Genomic DNA, 18,534 nt, shown 5'->3' with positions numbered 1-18,534 from the left:
TGTAATACTAGCTGTATGTCAGCAGCACTCCCTAGATCCCATGCTCAGCGCTATCTGTAATACTAGCTGTATGTCAGCAGCACTCCCTAGATCCCATGCTCAGTACTACCTGTAATACTAGCTGTATGCCAGCAGGCACTCCCTAGATCCCATGCTCAGCACTACCTGTAATACTAGCTGTATGCCAGCGGGCACTCCCTAGATCCCATGCTCAGCACTACTAGCTGTATGTCAGCAACACTCCCTAGATCCCATGCTCAGCGCTACCTGTAATACTAGCTGTATGTCAGCAGCACTCCCTAGATCCCATGCTCAGCACTATCTGTAATACTAGAGGTATGTCAGCAGCACTCCCTAGATCCCATGCTCAGCGCTATCTGTAATACTAGCTGTATGCCAGCAGGCACTCCCTAGATCCCATGCTCAGCACTACCTGTAATACTAGCTGTATGCCAGCGGGCACTCCCTAGATCCCATGCTCAGCGCTACCTGTAATACTAGCTGTATGTCAGCAGCACTCCCTAGATCCCATGCTCAGCACTATCTGTAATACTAGAGGTATGTCAGCAGCTCTCCCTAGATCCCATGCTCAGCGCTATCTGTAATACTAGCTGTATGTCAGCAGCACTCCCTAGATCCCATGCTCAGTACTACCTGTAATACTAGCTGTATGCCAGCGGGCACTCCCTAGATCCCATGCTCAGCGCTACCTGTAATACTAGCTGTATGCCAGCAGCACTCCCTAGATCCCATGCTCAGCACTACGTATAAATACTAGCTGTATGCCAGCGGGCACTCCCTAGATCCCATGCTCAGTACTACCTGTAATACTAGCTGTATGTCAGCAGCACTCCCTAGATCCCATGCTCAGCACTACGTATAAATACTAGCTGTATGCCAGCGGGCACTCCCTAGATCCCATGCTCAGTACTACCTGTAATACTAGCTGTATGTCAGCAGCACTCCCTAGATCCCATGCTCAGCGCTACCTGCAATACTAGCTGTATGTCAGCGGGCACTCCCTAGATCCCATGCTCAGCGCTACCTGTAATAGCTGTATGTCAGCAGCACTCCCTAGATCCCATGCTCAGCACTACCTGTAATACTAGCTGTATGTCAGCAGCACTCCCTATATCCCATGCTCAGCGCTACCTGCAATACTAGCTGTATGTCAGCGGGCACTACCTAGATCCCATGCTCAGCGCTACCTGTGATAGCTGTATGTCAGCAGCACTCCCTAGATCCCATGCTCAGTACTACCTGTAATACTAGCTGTATGCCAGTGGCCACTCCCTAGATCCCATGCTCAGCGCTACCTGTAATACTAGCTGTATGCCAGCGGGCACCCCCTAGATCCCATGCTCAGTGCTACCTGTAATACTAGCTGTATGCCAGCAGCACTCCCTAGATCCCATGCTCAGCACTACGTATAAATACTACCTGTATGCCAGCGGGCACTCCCTAGATCCCATGCTCAGTACTAACTGTAATACTAACTGTATGCCAGCAGCACTCCCTAGATCCCATGCTCAGCGCTACCTGTAATACTAGCTGTATGCCAGCAGCACTCACTAGATCCCATGCTAAGCGCTACCTGTAATACTAGCTGTATGCCAGCGGGCACTCCCTTGATCCCATGCTAAGCGCTACCTGTAATACTAGCTGTATGCCAGCGGGCACTCCCTAGATCCCATGCTCAGCACTACCTATAAATACTAGCTGTATGTCAGCGGGCACTCCCTAGATCTCATGCTCAGCACTACCTATAAATGCTAGATGTATGCCAGCAGGCACTCCCTAGATCCCATGCTCAGCGCTACCTGTAATACTAGCTGTACGTCAGCGGGCACTCCCTAGATCTCATGCTCAGCACTACCTATAAATGCTAGATGTATGCCAGCGGGCACTCCCTAGATCCCATGCTCAGCGCTACCTGTAATACTAGCTGTATGTCAGCGGGCACTCCCTAGATCTCATGCTCAGCACTACCTATAAATGCTAGCTGTATGCCAGCGGGCACTCCCTAGATCCCATGCTCAGCACTACCTATAAATGCTAGATGTATGCCAGCGGGCACTCCCTAGATCCCATGCTCAGTGCTACCTGTAATACTAGCTGTATGTCAGTGGGCACTCCCTAGATCTCATGCTCAGCACTACCTATAAATGCTAGATGTATGCCAGCGGGCACTCCCTAGATCCCATGCTCATCGCTACCTGTAATTCTAGCTGTATGTCAGCGGGCACTGCCTAGATCTCATGCTCAGCACTACCTATAAATGCTAGATGTATGCCAGCGGGCACTCCCTAGATCCCATGCTCAGCACTACCTGTAATACTAGCTGTATGTCAGCGGGCACTCCCTAGATCCCATGCTCAGCGCTACCTGTAATACTAGCTGTATGTCAGCGGGCACTCCCTAGATCTCATGCTCAGCACTACCTATAAATGCTAGATGTATGCCAGTGGGCACTCCCTAGATCCCATGCTCAGCGCTACCTGTAATACTAGCTGTATGTCAGCGGACACTCATTAGATCTCATGCTCAGTACTATCTATAAATGCTAGATGTATGCCAGCGGGCACTCCCTAGATCCCCTGCTCAGCGCTACCTGTAATACTAGCTGTATGTCAGCGGGCACTTCCTAGATCCCATGCTCAGTGCTACCTGTAATACTAGCTGTATGTCAGCAGCACTCCCTAGATCCCATGCTCAGCGCTACCTGTAATACTAGCTGTATGTCAGCAGCACTCCCTAGATCTCATGCTCAGCGCTACCTGTAATAGATGTATGTCAGCAGCACTCACTAGATCCCATGCTCAGCACTACCTATAAATGCTAGATGTATGCCAGTGGCCACTACCTAGATCCCATGCTCAGTGCTACCTGTAATACTAGATGTATGTCAGCAGGCACTCCCTAGATTCCATGCTCAGCGCTACCTGTAATACTAGATGTATGTCAGCGGGCACTCCCTAGATCCCATGCTCAGCGCTACCTGTAATACTAGCTGTATGTCAGCGGGCACTCCCTAGATCCCATGCTCAGCGCTACCTGTAATACTAGCTGTATGTCAGCGGGCACTCCCTAGATCCCATACTCAGCGCTACCTGTAATACTAGCTGTATGTCAGCGGGCACTCCCTAGATCCCATGCTCAGCGCTACCTGTAATACTAGCTGTATGTCAGCGGGCACTCCCTAGATCCCATACTCAGCGCTACCTGTAATACTAGCTGTATGCCAGCGGGCACTCCCTTGATCCCATGCTAAGCGCTACCTGTAATACTAGCTGTATGCCAGCGGGCACTCCCTAGATCCCATGCTCAGCACTACCTATAAATACTAGCTGTATGTCAGCGGGCACTCCCTAGATCTCATGCTCAGCACTACCTATAAATGCTAGATGTATGCCAGCAGGCACTCCCTAGATCCCATGCTCAGCGCTACCTGTAATACTAGCTGTACGTCAGCGGGCACTCCCTAGATCTCATGCTCAGCACTACCTATAAATGCTAGATGTATGCCAGCGGGCACTCCCTAGATCCCATGCTCAGCGCTACCTGTAATACTAGCTGTATGTCAGCGGGCACTCCCTAGATCTCATGCTCAGCACTACCTATAAATGCTAGCTGTATGCCAGCGGGCACTCCCTAGATCCCATGCTCAGCACTACCTATAAATGCTAGATGTATGCCAGCGGGCACTCCCTAGATCCCATGCTCAGTGCTACCTGTAATACTAGCTGTATGTCAGTGGGCACTCCCTAGATCTCATGCTCAGCACTACCTATAAATGCTAGATGTATGCCAGCGGGCACTCCCTAGATCCCATGCTCATCGCTACCTGTAATTCTAGCTGTATGTCAGCGGGCACTGCCTAGATCTCATGCTCAGCACTACCTATAAATGCTAGATGTATGCCAGCGGGCACTCCCTAGATCCCATGCTCAGCACTACCTGTAATACTAGCTGTATGTCAGCGGGCACTCCCTAGATCCCATGCTCAGCGCTACCTGTAATACTAGCTGTATGTCAGCGGGCACTCCCTAGATCTCATGCTCAGTACTATCTATAAATGCTAGATGTATGCCAGCGGGCACTCCCTAGATCCCCTGCTCAGCGCTACCTGTAATACTAGCTGTATGTCAGCGGGCACTTCCTAGATCCCATGCTCAGTGCTACCTGTAATACTAGCTGTATGTCAGCAGCACTCCCTAGATCCCATGCTCAGCGCTACCTGTAATACTAGCTGTATGTCAGCAGCACTCCCTAGATCTCATGCTCAGCGCTACCTGTAATAGATGTATGTCAGCAGCACTCACTAGATCCCATGCTCAGCACTACCTATAAATGCTAGATGTATGCCAGTGGCCACTACCTAGATCCCATGCTCAGTGCTACCTGTAATACTAGATGTATGTCAGCAGGCACTCCCTAGATTCCATGCTCAGCGCTACCTGTAATACTAGATGTATGTCAGCGGGCACTCCCTAGATCCCATGCTCAGCGCTACCTGTAATACTAGCTGTATGTCAGCGGGCACTCCCTAGATCCCATGCTCAGCGCTACCTGTAATACTAGCTGTATGTCAGCGGGCACTCCCTAGATCCCATACTCAGCGCTACCTGTAATACTAGCTGTATGTCAGCGGGCACTCCCTAGATCCCATGCTCAGCGCTACCTGTAATACTAGCTGTATGTCAGCGGGCACTCCCTAGATCCCATACTCAGCGCTACCTGTAATACTAGCTGTATGTCAGCGGGCACTCCCTAGATCCCATACTCAGCGCTACCTGTAATACTAGCTGTATGTCAGCAGCACTCACTAGATCCCATGCTCAGCACTACGTATAAATGCTAGATGTATGCCAGCGGCCACTACCTAGATCCCATGCTCAGTGCTACCTGTAATAGCTGTATGTCAGCAGCACTCACTAGATCCCATGCTCAGCGCTACCTGTAATACTAGCTGTATGTAAGCAGCACTCCCTAGATCCCATGCTCCGCACTACCTGTAATACTAGCTGTATGTCAGCGGGCACTCCCTAGATCCCATGCTCAGCGCTACCTGTAATACTAGCTGTATGTCAGCAGCACTCCCTAGATCCCATGCTCAGCGCTACCTGTAATACTAGCTGTATGTCAGCGAGCACTCGCTAGATCCCATGCTCAGCACTACCTGTAATACTAGCTGTATGCCAGCAGCACTCCCTAGATCCCATGCTCAGTACTACCTGTAATACTAGCTGTATGTCAGCAGCACTCCCTAGATCCCATGCTCAGCGATACCTGTAATACTAGCTGTATGCCAGCAGCACTCCCTAGATCCCATGCTCAGCGCTACCTGTAATACTAGCTGTATGCCAGCAGCCACTACCTATATCCCATGCTCAGTGCTACCTGTTATGCCAGGGGGCACTCCCTAGATCCCATGCTCAGCGCTACCTGTAATAATAGCTATATGTCAGTGGGACTATCTAGATCCCATGCTCAGCACTACCTGTAATACTAACTAGCTGTATGCCAGAAGAACTCCGTAGATCCCATGCTCAGCACTACCTGTAATACTAGCTGTATGTCAGCAGCACTCCCTAGACCCCATGCTCAGCACTACCTGTAATACTAGCTGTATGCCAGCAGCACTCCCTAGATCCCATGCTCAGCGATACCTGTAAATGCTAGATGTATGCCAGTGGCCACTACCTAGATCCCATGCTCAGTACTACCTGTAATACTAGCTGTATGTCAGCAGCACTCCCTAGATCCCATGCTCAGCGCTACCTGTAAATGCTAGATGTATGCCAGTGGCCACTACCTAGATCCCATGCTCAGTGCTACCTATAATGCTAGCTGTATGCCAGCGGCCACTACCTAGATCACATGCTCAGCGCTACCTATAATACTAGCTGTATGCCAGTGGGCACTCCCTAGATCCCATGCTCAGAACTACCTGTAATACTAGCTGTATGCCAGCGGCCACTACCTAGATCCCATGCTCAGCACTACTTGTAATACTAGCTGTATGCCAGCGGCCACTACCTAGATCCCATGCTCAGCACTACTTGTAATACTAGCTGTATGCCTGCGGCCACTACCTAGATCACATGTTCAGCACTACCTGTAATACTAGCTGTATGTCAGCAGCACTCCCTAGATCACAAGCTCAGCACTACCTGTCATACTAGCTGTATGTCAGCAGCACTGCCTAGATCCCATGCTCAGCGCTACCTGTAATACTAGCTGTATGTCAGCAGCACTCCCTAGATCCCATGCTCAGCGCTACCTGTAATACTAGCTGTATGTCAGCAGCACTGCCTAGATCCCATGCTCAGCGCTACCTGTAATACTAGCTGTATGTCAGCAGCACTCCCTAGATCCCATGCTCAGCGCTACCTGTAATACTAGCTGTATGTCAGCAGCACTCCCTAGATCCCATGCTCAGCGCTACCTGTAATACTAGCTGTATGTCAGCAGCACTCCCTAGATCCCATGCTCAGCGCTACCTGTAATACTAGCTGTATGCCAGCAGCACTCCCTAGATCCCATGCTAAGCTCTACCTGCAATACTAGCTTTATGTCAGCAGCACTCCCTAGATCCCATGCTCAGTGCTACCTGTAATACTAGCTGTATGCCAGCAGCACTCCCTAGATCCCATGCTCAGCACTACCTGTAATACTAGCTGTATGCCAGCAGCACTCCCTAGATCCCATGCTCAGTGCTACCTGTAATACTAGCTGTATGCCAGCAGCACTCCCTAGATCCCATGCTCAGCACTACCTGTAATACTAGCTGTATGCCAGCAGCACTCCCTAGATCCCATGCTCAGTGCTACCTGTAATACTAGCTGTATGTCAGCAGCACTCCCTAGATCCCAGCTCAGCGCTACCTGTAATACTAGCTGTATGTCAGCAGCACTCCCTAGATCCCATGCTCAGCGCTACCTGTAATACTAGCTGTATGTCAGCAGCACTCCCTAGATCCCATGCTCAGCGCTACCTGTAATACTAGCTGTATGTCAGCAGCACTCCCTAGATCCCATGCTCAGCGCTACCTGTAATACTAGCTGTATGTCAGCAGCACTCCCTAGATCCCATGCCAAGCGCTACCTGCAATACTAGCTTTATGTCAGCAGCACTCCCTAGATCCCATGCTCAGTGCTACCTGTAATACTAGCTGTATGCCAGCAGCACTCCCTAGATCCCATGCTCAGTACTACCTGTAATACTAGCTGTATGTCAGCAGCACTCCCTAGATCCCATGCTCAGCACTACCTGTAATACTAACTTTATGCCAGCGGCCACTACTTAGATCACATGCTCAGCACTACCTGTAATACTAGCTGTATGCCAGCGGCCACTACCTAGATCACATGTTCAGCACTACCTGTAATACTAGCTGTATGTCAGCAGCACTCCCTAGATCACATGCTCAGCACTACCTGTAATACTAGCTGTATGTCAGCAGCACTGCCTAGATCCCATGCTCAGCGCTACCTGTAATACTAGCTGTATGTCAGCAGCACTCCCTAGATCCCATGCTCGGCGCTACCTGTAATACTAGCTGTATGTCAGCAGCACTCCCTAGATCCCATGCTCAGCGCTACCTGTAATACTAGCTGTATGTCAGCAGCACTCCCTAGATCCCATGCTCAGCGCTACCTGTAATACTAGCTGTATGCCAGCAGCACTCCCTAGATCCCATGCTAAGCGCTACCTGCAATACTAGCTTTGTGTCAGCAGCACTACCTAGATCCCATGCTCAGTGCTACCTGTAATACTAGCTGTATGCCAGCAGCACTCCCTAGATCCCATGCTCAGCACTACCTATAATACTAGCTGTATGCCAGCGGGCGCTCCCTAGATCACATGCTCAGCGCTACCTGTAATACTAGCTGTATACCAGCAGCACTCCCTAGATCCCATGCTCAGCGCTACCTGTAATACTAGCTGTATGTCAGCAGCACTCCCTAGATCCCATGCTCAGCGCTACCTGTAATACTAGCTGTATGCCAGCGGCCACTACCTAGATCCCATGCTCAGTACTACCTGTAATACTAGCTGTATGCCAGCAGCACTCCCTAGATCCCATGCTCAGCGCTACCTGTAATGCTAGCTGTATGCCAGCAGCACTCCCTAGATCCCATGCTCAGCACTACCTATAATACTAGCTGTATGCCAGAAGCACTCCCTAGATCCCATGCTCAGCACTACCTGTAATACTAGCTGTATACCAGCAACCACTACCTAGATCACATGCTCAGCGCTACCTGTAATACTAGCTGTATGCCAGCGTCCACTACCTAGATCCCATGCTCAGCACTAACTAGCTGTATGCCAGATGCACTCCCTAGATCCCATGCTCAGAGCTACCTGTAATACTAGCTGTATGCCAGATGCACTCCCTAGATCCCATGCTCAGCACTACCTGTAATACTAGCTGTATGCCAGCAGCACTCCCTAGATCCCATGCTCAGCGCTACCTGTAATGCTAGCTGTATGCCAGCAGCACTCCCTAGATCACATGCTCAGCACTACCTATAATACTAGCTGTATGCCAGAAGCACTCCCTAGATCCCATGCTCAGCACTACCTGTAATACTAGCTGTATACCAGCAACCACTACCTAGATCACATGCTCAGCGCTACCTGTAATACTAGCTGTATGCCAGCGTCCACTACCTAGATCCCATGCTCAGCACTAACTAGCTGTATGCCAGATGCACTCCCTAGATCCCATGCTCAGAGCTACCTGTAATACTAGCTGTATGCCAGATGCACTCCCTAGATCCCATGCTCAGCACTACCTGTAATACTAACTTTATGCCAGCGGCCACTACTTAGATCACATGCTCAGCACTACCTGTAATACTAGCTGTATGCCAGAAGCACTCCCTAGATCCCATGCTCAGCACTACCTATAATGCTAGCTGTATGCCAGCGGCCACTACCTAGATCACATGCTCAGCGCTACCTGTAATACTAGCTGTATGCCAGCGGCCACTACCTAGATCCCATGCTCAGCACTACCTGTAATACTAGCTGTATGCCAGCGGCCACTACCTAGATCACATGCTCAGCGCTACCTGTAATACTAGCTGTATGCCAGCAGCACTCCCTGACACCATGTTCACTATAAGCAAGGTGCAACAAATATTTAGGAAGCGCAAGTGGCAAGCATTCACTAAATAGCATTGGCCCAAGTATTATCTGATCACCAAAATGAATGTGCTACACTAAAAAAAGAATCTTTACTTCATGCCTACAATTGAGGGAATTACATAGAAGCATTTTATTTTACCATTTAATTGGCCTAAAAGCAAAATTCTCTAAATCAGCATCATCTTGAAAAACCTAAATGCATAAACCAACTATTAATTTACAGCATGTTGAAGAAACCCTGGGTTAGAGAATTTGCTTTTCAGCCTCCCTAGGGAGTGTCGGACAAACGCAGTATTTACACAAAAGCCAGGAGGTGTCTCATTACCATTTAACTGTTTCTGTTTGTTATTTTGATTGCCTGTTTTGTTTTTGTGCCCTAAGAAGTGATTATGGTGGAATGCTTTCAAAGGGAAAAAATAAAAAAGCTAAACAGATTTATATTTTAGCTGGTACTGGATCTATTTATGGAGATAGAAGACTTGAATGTCTCTAAGTGCAAATATACTTGCCCTGCCCTGCTGGTTTGTCTTGAGGACAGGGATAAAGATCGCTGGAACAACCTAGAAAAGCAGCAGTTAAATGTACAAAGAATAAAAACGTATTGTTAATTTTTATGAATTACAGATGAGTCCCTTTTGAAAATGACTTTAGATACTGTAGGACTGATTTAATCTTTGTAACATCTGACTTTTTTTTTTATATAACTGTGTTCCTTTGATTTGCGCTATATCTCTAATTGCACAAGTCTCAAAGTCTCATTTTTTTCCTTTTCTAGAATTTGTTGGGTAGAAAAACACTGCAACACAAATAAGCTGTGCTATAGTATTATTAAAGGGACACTAAAGTCAACATTTTTCTTCCACAATTCACATAAAGCACAAACACACACCAAAAAACTTTCCAATTTTCTTCTACTATCAAAATTATGCAGTCTTTAAATACACACACATCCGAGGCACAAGGTCTTAGTGAGCATGTGAAAGAGTTCACAGGATATATACGTTATATGAGTCTGTGATTGGCTGATGGCTGTCACATGATACAGGGGACAGGCAAATGGAAGAAATTTCAAAATTATTAGATTTAAAAATAAATAAAAAAAATCTACTACTCATTTGAAATTCACAAAAAGTGCTATGAGAGAGGAGAGAAAGAGAAAAAAAAAAAAAAAGGAGAGAGAGAAGAGATAGGAGAGAGGGTAAAGAGAGGGTAAAGAGAAGATATGGCCTGCGAGGAAAGGGAGAGTTTAAAAAGAGAGACTGAAGAGAGAAGGGAGTGGAGAAGGAAAGTTAATAGCGAAGAGAGAGAGAAAAAAAACCTCCAGGTCTGTTATGACCTTCCATGACTGTCGGCACTCTCTGTATTCGCTCAGTTCAACAACTTTTTCTATCTAGCTATTTCTTCCCCAGAACCTCTAGTTGATGTTTCTAACTGCTATGCACTTATTTTTGTTAATGTATTACTGTATGTAACCTTATTTATTTTGTTATGGTATAAAACAATAATAAAATGATTGCACAATAATGTGTTTCACAATGGCTAAACAAAGTGGTGTAGTGGGTGTGGTGTGGGAGGGATCAGAAGTGGCGAGTAACATTTTGGCCTGACTAGTAGCTTAAGACTTGAAATTTTGAACACTATATATATTATACTGATTTATAAAAACTGAAAATCGCAAATTTCTTACAATATTAATTATCGTTTTATTGATTAATTCACCTCTAATGCCAAGCAACCAACATCTTATTTTTATATGAAATATTTTTGATTTGTTTAATGTTTAACTTACATTCACTTATCTTTCTGTGAGATGTATCTGTTTACATTGGTTGCTTAGCAACAGAAGAAAGTCTGTGTGACACCAAAGCTTGCGAGTAGATTACTTGGAAATGGAAAATTACTGTTTCAACTAATTAACCAAAATAATGATAAAGAAAGAAAAATAAATGAAATACTTTTATAAGGTAGGTTTTTTACTAGGTTTTATTCTCAAATAGTGTTCCTCATAATGACTAGTTAAAAAAAAAGCTAGAGGTTTAAGTACATTCCGGCAAGATCCACAATCTGACCCTACAACACATTACACAGTGATTGCTTGATCAGTGTAGGACCTCATTTTTATGACCACAGCAGAGGAGCGCAGAGATAGATTATATATTTCAGTTATAAATCAGTATTTTATATATATATATATATATATATATATATATATATATATATATATATATATATATATATATATATATATATATATATATATATATATATATATATATATATATATATATATATATATATATATATATATATATACATACATACACATATACACACACATATACATACACACACACACACACATACTCAAGAGACTTTTTTCAAGGTATAGGCCCCTGCACAAAATAATATACATTTTGCTGATGAAATTACAGGTTTGTTTAATATTTACTTTTTTTAGGCAGGCCCTATGCAAGTTGATGTCCCTTCCAAAGATAGGTTCTGTCTTTTCACACTGATCGTTCTACCTACAGCACACATAAAAAAAAAAAATATGTTAATGTTTTTTAAATTTATAAGCCAGCAAAACTGTTTTGATCAATCCACTATTGATTTACTCATTTGGAGAGGCCTCTCAGCACATATAAATGTTCTACAATTCCTGCCCCACTGTACAGCCCTCAGTAATACCCTCCTGCATGGCCCTCAGTAATGGCCCCCGCTGCACGGCCCTCAGTAATGGCCCCCGCTGCACGGCCCTCAGTAATGGCCCCCGCTGCACGGCCCTCAGTAATGGCCCCCGCTGCACGGCCCTCAGTAATGGCCCCCGCTGCACGGCCCTCAGTAATGGCCCCCGCTGCACGGCCCTTAGTAAGGCCCCACTGTACAGCCCTTAGTAAGGCCCCACTGTACAGCCCTTAGTAAGGCCTCACTGCAATGCCCTTAAGACCTCACTTAACTGCCCTTAGTAAATAAGTCTCACTGTACATCCCTTAGCAACACTTCACTGTACTGCTATTAGTAATGCCCCACTGTAAGCCCCTTAGTAACACCTCACTGTACTACCCTTAGTAAGGCCTCACTGTACTACCCTTAGTAACGCCTCACTGTAAGCCCTTAGTAAGGCCTCACTGCACGCCCTTAGTAAGGCCTCACTGTACTACCCTTAGTAACTCTTTACTGTAATGGCCTTGGTAAGGCCTCACTAAACTGCCCTTAGTAAATAAGTCTCACTATACATCCCTTAAAAAGGCCTCACTGTACTGCCATTAGTAACGCCCCACTTCACAGCACTTAGCAACGCCTTATTGTACAGCCCTAAGTAAGGCCTCACTGTACTGCCGTTAACAACGCCCCACTTCACAGCCCTTAGCAACGGCCCACTGTACTACCCTAAGTAAGGCCTCACTGTACTGCCGTTAATAACGCCCCACGTCACAGCCCTTAGCAACGCCTCACTGTACTACCCTAAGTAAGGCCTCACTGTACTACCCTAAGTAAGGCAGTAGTAAAAGGAGTCATGAAACACTTATTATAAGCTTGCGAAATTCAGATCATAATTTATTTAATTTTTAATGTCTATTTAGCATTTCAGAAACAAAAGAAAATTGACCAACAATGATTCCCCTTTTTTTGTTATTGTTTTTAAAGTGCATGTTCTTATCCACCAATAGACATTAGTAGGTTTGGATACCACTAATACTGAAGTAGTAGTTTCAAATGAAATCTAAAAAAACATAATTTATGCTTACCTGATAAATTCCTTTCTCCTGTAGTGTAGTCAGTCCACGGGTCATCCATTACTTACTTATGGGATATTAACTCCTCCCTAACAGGAAGTGCAAGAGGATCACCCAAGCAGAGCTGCTATATAGCTCCTCCCCTCTACGTCACACCCAGTCATTCGACCGAAAACCAAACGAGAAAGGAGAAACTATAGGGTGCAGTGGTGACTGGAGTATAATTTAAAATTTAGACCTGCCATAAAAAACAGGGCGGGCCGTGGACTGACTACACTACAGGAGAAAGGAATTTATCAGGTAAGCATAAATTATGTTTTCTCCTGTTAAGTGTAGTCAGTCCACGGGTCATCCATTACTTATGGGATACCAATACCAAAGCTAAAGTACACGGATGACGGGAGGGACAGGCAGGATCTTTACACGGAAGGAACCACTGCCTGAAGAACCTTTCTCCCAAAAACAGCCTCAGAAGAAGCAAAAGTGTCAAATTTGTAAAATTTGGAAAAAGTATGAAGAGAAGACCAAGTTGCAGCCTTGCAAATCTGTTCAACAGAGGCCTCATTCTTAAAGGCCCACGTGGAAGCCACAGCTCTCGTAGAATGAGCTGTAATTCTTTCAGGAGGCTGCTGTCCAGCAGTCTCATAGGCTAAAACGTATTATGCTACGAAGCCAAAAAGAGAGAGAGGTAGCAGATGCTTTTTGACCTCTCCTCTGTCCAGAATAAACGACAAACAGGGAAGAAGTTTGGCGAAAATCTTTAGTTGCCTGTAAATAAAATTTCAGGGCACGGACTACATCTAGATTGTGCAGAAGTCGTTCCTTCTTTGAAGAAGGGTTAGGGCACAATGATGGAACAACAATCTCTTGATTGATATTCTTGTTAGTGACTACCTTAGGTAAGAACCCAGGTTTAGTACGCAGAACTACCTTGTCTGAATGAAAAATCAGATAAGGAGAATCACAATGTAAGGCAGATAACTCAGAGACTCTACGAGCCGAGGAAATAGCCATTAAAAACAGAACTTTCCAAGATAACAGCTTGATATCAATGGAATGAAGGGGTTCAAACGGAACACCCTGTAAAACGTTAAGAACTAAGTTTAAGCTCCACGGTGGAGCAACAGTCTTAAACACAGGCTTAATCCTGGCCAAAGCCTGACAAAAAGCCTGAACGTCTGGAACTTCTGACAGACGTTTGTGTAAAAGGATGGACAGAGCTGAGATCTGTCCCTTTAAAGAACTTGCAGATAAACCCTTTTCTAAACCTTCTTGTAGAAAAGACAATATCCTAGGAATCCTAACCTTACTCCATGAGTAACTCTTGGATTCGCACCAGTGTAAATATTTACGCCATATCTTATGGTAAATTTTCCTGGTAACAGGTTTCCTAGCCTGTATTAAGGTATCAATTACTGACTCCGAAAATCCACGCTTAGATAAAATCAAGCGTTCAATCTCCATGCAGTCAGCTTCAGAGAAATTAGATTTTGATGTTTGAAAGGACCCTGAATTAGAAGGTCCTGTCTCAGAGGCAGCGACCAAGGTGGACAGGATGACATGTCCACTAGATCTGCATACCAGGTCCTGCGTGGCCACGCAGGCGCTATTATAATCACCGATGCTTTCTCCTGTTTGATCCTGCCAATCAATCGAGGAAGCATCGGGAAGGGTGGAAACACATAAGCCATCTTGAAGGTCCAAGGTGCTGTCAGAGCATCTATCAGGACCGCTCCCGGGTCCCTGGATCTGGACCCGTAACAAGGAAGCTTGGCGTTCTGGCGAGACGCCATGAGATCCATATCTGGTTTGCCCCAACGTCGAAGTATTTGGGCAAAGACCTCCGGATGAATTTCCCACTCCCCCGGATGAAAAGTCTGGCGACTTAGGAAATCCGCCTCCCAGTTCTCCACGCCTGGGATGTGGATCGCTGACAGGTGGCAAGAGTGAGACTCTGCCCAGCGAATTATCTTTGAAACTTCCATCATTGCTAGGGAACTCCTTGTCCCTCCCTGGTGGTTGATGTAAGCCACAGTCGTGATGTTGTCCGACTGAAACCTGATGAACCTCAGAGTTGCTAACTGAGGCCAAGTCAGAAGGGCATTGAGAACTGCTCTCAATTCCAGAATGTTTATTGGAAGGAGACTCTCCTCCTGAGTCCATGATCCCTGAGCCTTCAGGGAATTCCAGACAGCGCCCCAACCTAGTAGGCTGGCGTCTGTTGTTACAATTGTCCAGTCTGGCCTGCTGAAGGGCATCCCTCTGGACAGATGTGGCCGAGAAAGCCACCATAGAAGAGAATCTCTGGTCTCTTGATCCAGATTCAGCATAGGGGACAAATCTGAGTAATCCCCATTCCACTGACTTAGCATGTACAATTGCAGCGGTCTGAGATGCAGGCGTGCAAAAGGTACTATGTCCATTGCCGCTACCATTAAGCCGATTACCTCCATGCATTGAGCCACTGACGGGTGTGGAATGGAATGAAGGATCCGGCAAGCATTTAGAAGTTTTGTTAACCTGTCCTCTGTCAGGTAAATCTTCATTTCTACAGAATCTATGAGAGTCCCTAAGAAGGGAACTCTTGTGAGTGGCAATAGAGAACTCTTTTCTTCGTTCACTTTCCACCCATGTGACCTTAGAAATGCCAGTACTAACTCTGTATGAGACTTGGCAGTTTGGAAACTTGACGCTTGTATCAGAATGTCGTCTAGGTACGGAGCTACCGATATTCCTCGCGGTCTTAGTACCGCCAGAAGAGAACCCAGAACCTTTGTAAAGATTCTTGGAGCCGTAGCTAACCCGAAGGGAAGAGCTACAAACTGGTAATGCCTGTCTAGGAAGGCAAACCTTAGATACCGGTAATGATCTTTGTGAATCGGTATGTGAAGGTAGGCATCCTTTAAATCCACTGTGGTCATGTACTGACCCCTTTGGATCATGGGTAAGGTTGTCCAAATAGTTTCCATTTTGAACGATGGAACTCTTAGGAATTTGTTTAGGATCTTTAAATCCAATATTGGTCTGAAGGTTCCTTCTTTCTTGGGAACCACAAACAGATTTGAGTAAAACCCTTGTCCGTGTTCCGAACGCGGAACCGGATGGATCACTCCCATTAGTAAAAGATCTTGTACACAGCGTAGAAACGCCTCTTTCTTTATCTGGTTTGTTGACAACCTTGAAAGATGAAATCTCCCTTGTGGAGGAGAAGCTTTGAAGTCCAGAAGATATCCCTGAGATATGATCTCCAACGCCCAGGGATCCTGGACATCTCTTGCCCAAGCCTGGGCGAAGAGAGAAAGTCTGCCCCCCACTAAATCCGTTTCCGGATAGGGGGCCCTTTCTTCATGCTGTCTTAGGGGCAGAAGTAGGTTTTCTGGCCTGCTTGCCCTTGTTCCAGGTCTGGTTAGGTTTCCAGCCTTGTCTGTAGCGAGCAACAGTTCCATCCTGTTTTGGAGCAGAGGAAGTTGATGCTGCTCCTGCCTTGAAGTTACGAAAGGCACGAAAATTAGACTGTCTAGCCCTTGGTTTGGCTCTGTCTTGAGGCAGGGCATGGCCCTTACCTCCCGTAATGTCAGCGATAATTTCTTTCAAACCGGGCCCGAATAATGTCTGCCCCTTGAAAGGTATGTTAAGCAATTTAGATTTAGAAGTCACATCAGCTGACCAGGATTTTAGCCACAGCGCTCTGCGCGCCTGAATGGCGAATCCGGAATTCTTAGCCGTAAGTTTAGTTAAGTGTACTACAGCATCAGAAATAAATGAATTAGCTAGCTTAAGGGCTTTAAGCTTGTGTGTAATCTCATCCAATGGAGCTGTGTCAAGGGTCTCTTCCAGAGACTCAAACCAAAATGCCGCCGCAGCCGTGACAGGCGCAATGCATGCAAGGGGTTGCAATATAAAACCTTGTTGAACAAACATTTTCTTAAGGTAACCCTCTAACTTTTTATCCATTGGATCTGAAAAGGTACAGCTATCCTCCACCGGGATAGTGGTACGCTTAGCTAAAGTAGAAACTGCTCCCTCCACCTTAGGGACCGTTTGCCATAAGTCCCGTGTGGTGGCGTCTATTGGAAACATTTTTCTGAATATAGGAGGGGGTGAAAAAGGCACACCGGGTCTATCCCACTCCTTAGTAACAATTTCAGTAAGTCTCTTAGGTATAGGAAAAAACGTCAGTACACGTCGGTACCGCAAAATATTTATCCAACCTACACATTTTCTCTGGGATTGCAACCGTGTTACAATCATTCAGAGCTGCTAACACCTCCCCTAGTAATACACGGAGGTTCTCCAGCTTAAATTTAAAATTTGAAATGTCTGAATCCAGTTTATTTGGATCAGATCCGTCACCCACAGAATGATGCTCTCCGTCTTCATGTTCTGCAAATTGTGACGCAGTATCAGACATGGCCCTAGCATTATCAGCGCACTCTGTTCTCACCCCAGAGTGGTCTCGTTTACCCCTAAGTTATGGAAATTTAGATAAAACTTCAGTCATAACATTAGCCATGTCTTGTAAAGTGATTTGTAATGGCCGCCCTGATGTACTTGGCGTTACAATATCACGCACCTCCTGAGCGGGAGATGCAGGTACTGACACGTGAGGCAAGTTAGTCGGCATAACTTCCCCCTCGTTGTCTGGTGAATTTTGCTTAGCATGTACAGATTGGCTTTTATTTAAAGTAGCATCAATGCAATTAGTACATAAATTTCTATTGGGCTCCACCTTGGCCTTTGAACATATAGCACAAAGAGATTCCTCTGTGTCAGACATGTTTAAACAAACTAGCAATTAGACTAGCAAGCTTGGAAAATACTTTTCAAATGAATTTACAAGCAATATAAAAAACGTTACTGTGCCTTTAAGAAGCACACACAAAAAAAAAAAAAAAACTGTCACTTTGATATAACAATGAACCGGTCTAGTTATAGCAATCAATTTTTCATATGAAATGCATTAATTTAGCAAAGGATAGCACCCATCAGCAAATGGATTATTAACCCTTTAATACCAAAAACGATTGACAAATCAAATAAATACGTTTTTATCACAGTCAAAGCACAGTCTCACAGGTCTGCTGTGAGTGATTACCTCCCTCAAACTAGTTTTGGAGACCCCTGAGCTCTGTAGAGACGTCCTGGATCATGCAGGGAGAATAAGGAAGACTGTGACTGAATTTTTAATGCGTAGTAAAAGCGCCAAAATAGGCCCCTCCCACTCATAATACAGCAGTGGGGAAGCTCATTAAACTGATTTTATTCAAATAAACGATAGCCAAGTGGAAAATAATGCCCATAAATTTTCACCAAGTACCTCAGAGAGAAAAACGATTAACCTGCCAGTAAACGTTTTAAATATATGAAATAATAATAAAAGCCTGTTGCTAGTCGCTATCACTGCAGAAAGGCTATAAGTTATATGTATACCGTATTTTCTTAGTGAAGTGCCATTCCCCAGAAATACTTTAGTGCCAACATACATACATAACAGCCTGATACCAGTTGCTACTACTGCATTTAAGGCTGTACTTACATTATATTGGTATTAGCAGTATTTTCTCAGTCAATTCCATTCCTTAGAAAATAATATACTGCAACATACCTTTTTGCAGGTGAACCCTGCCCGCTGTCCCCT

At 45.6% G+C, this 18,534-nt stretch overlaps 1 protein-coding gene across 1 annotated transcript in view; it reads right to left on the bottom strand.

Annotated features, from left to right (window-relative positions):
- Positions 1-11,689, bottom strand: part of LOC128664175 (homeodomain-interacting protein kinase 2) — a 119,613-nt gene extending 107,924 nt beyond the window's left edge. Inside the window, exon 1 of the mRNA XM_053718940.1 lies at positions 11,609-11,689. The gene's annotated coding sequence lies outside the window, so the exon portion shown is untranslated. The remainder of the gene's footprint in view (positions 1-11,608) is intronic.
- Between the last annotated feature and the right edge of the window lie 6,845 nt (positions 11,690-18,534).

Source organism: Bombina bombina, chromosome 6, assembly GCF_027579735.1.
Source record: "Bombina bombina isolate aBomBom1 chromosome 6, aBomBom1.pri, whole genome shotgun sequence".
Classification (NCBI taxonomy): Eukaryota; Metazoa; Chordata; class Amphibia; order Anura; family Bombinatoridae; genus Bombina; species Bombina bombina.
This window is presented reverse-complemented; position numbering and strand designations above follow the sequence as displayed.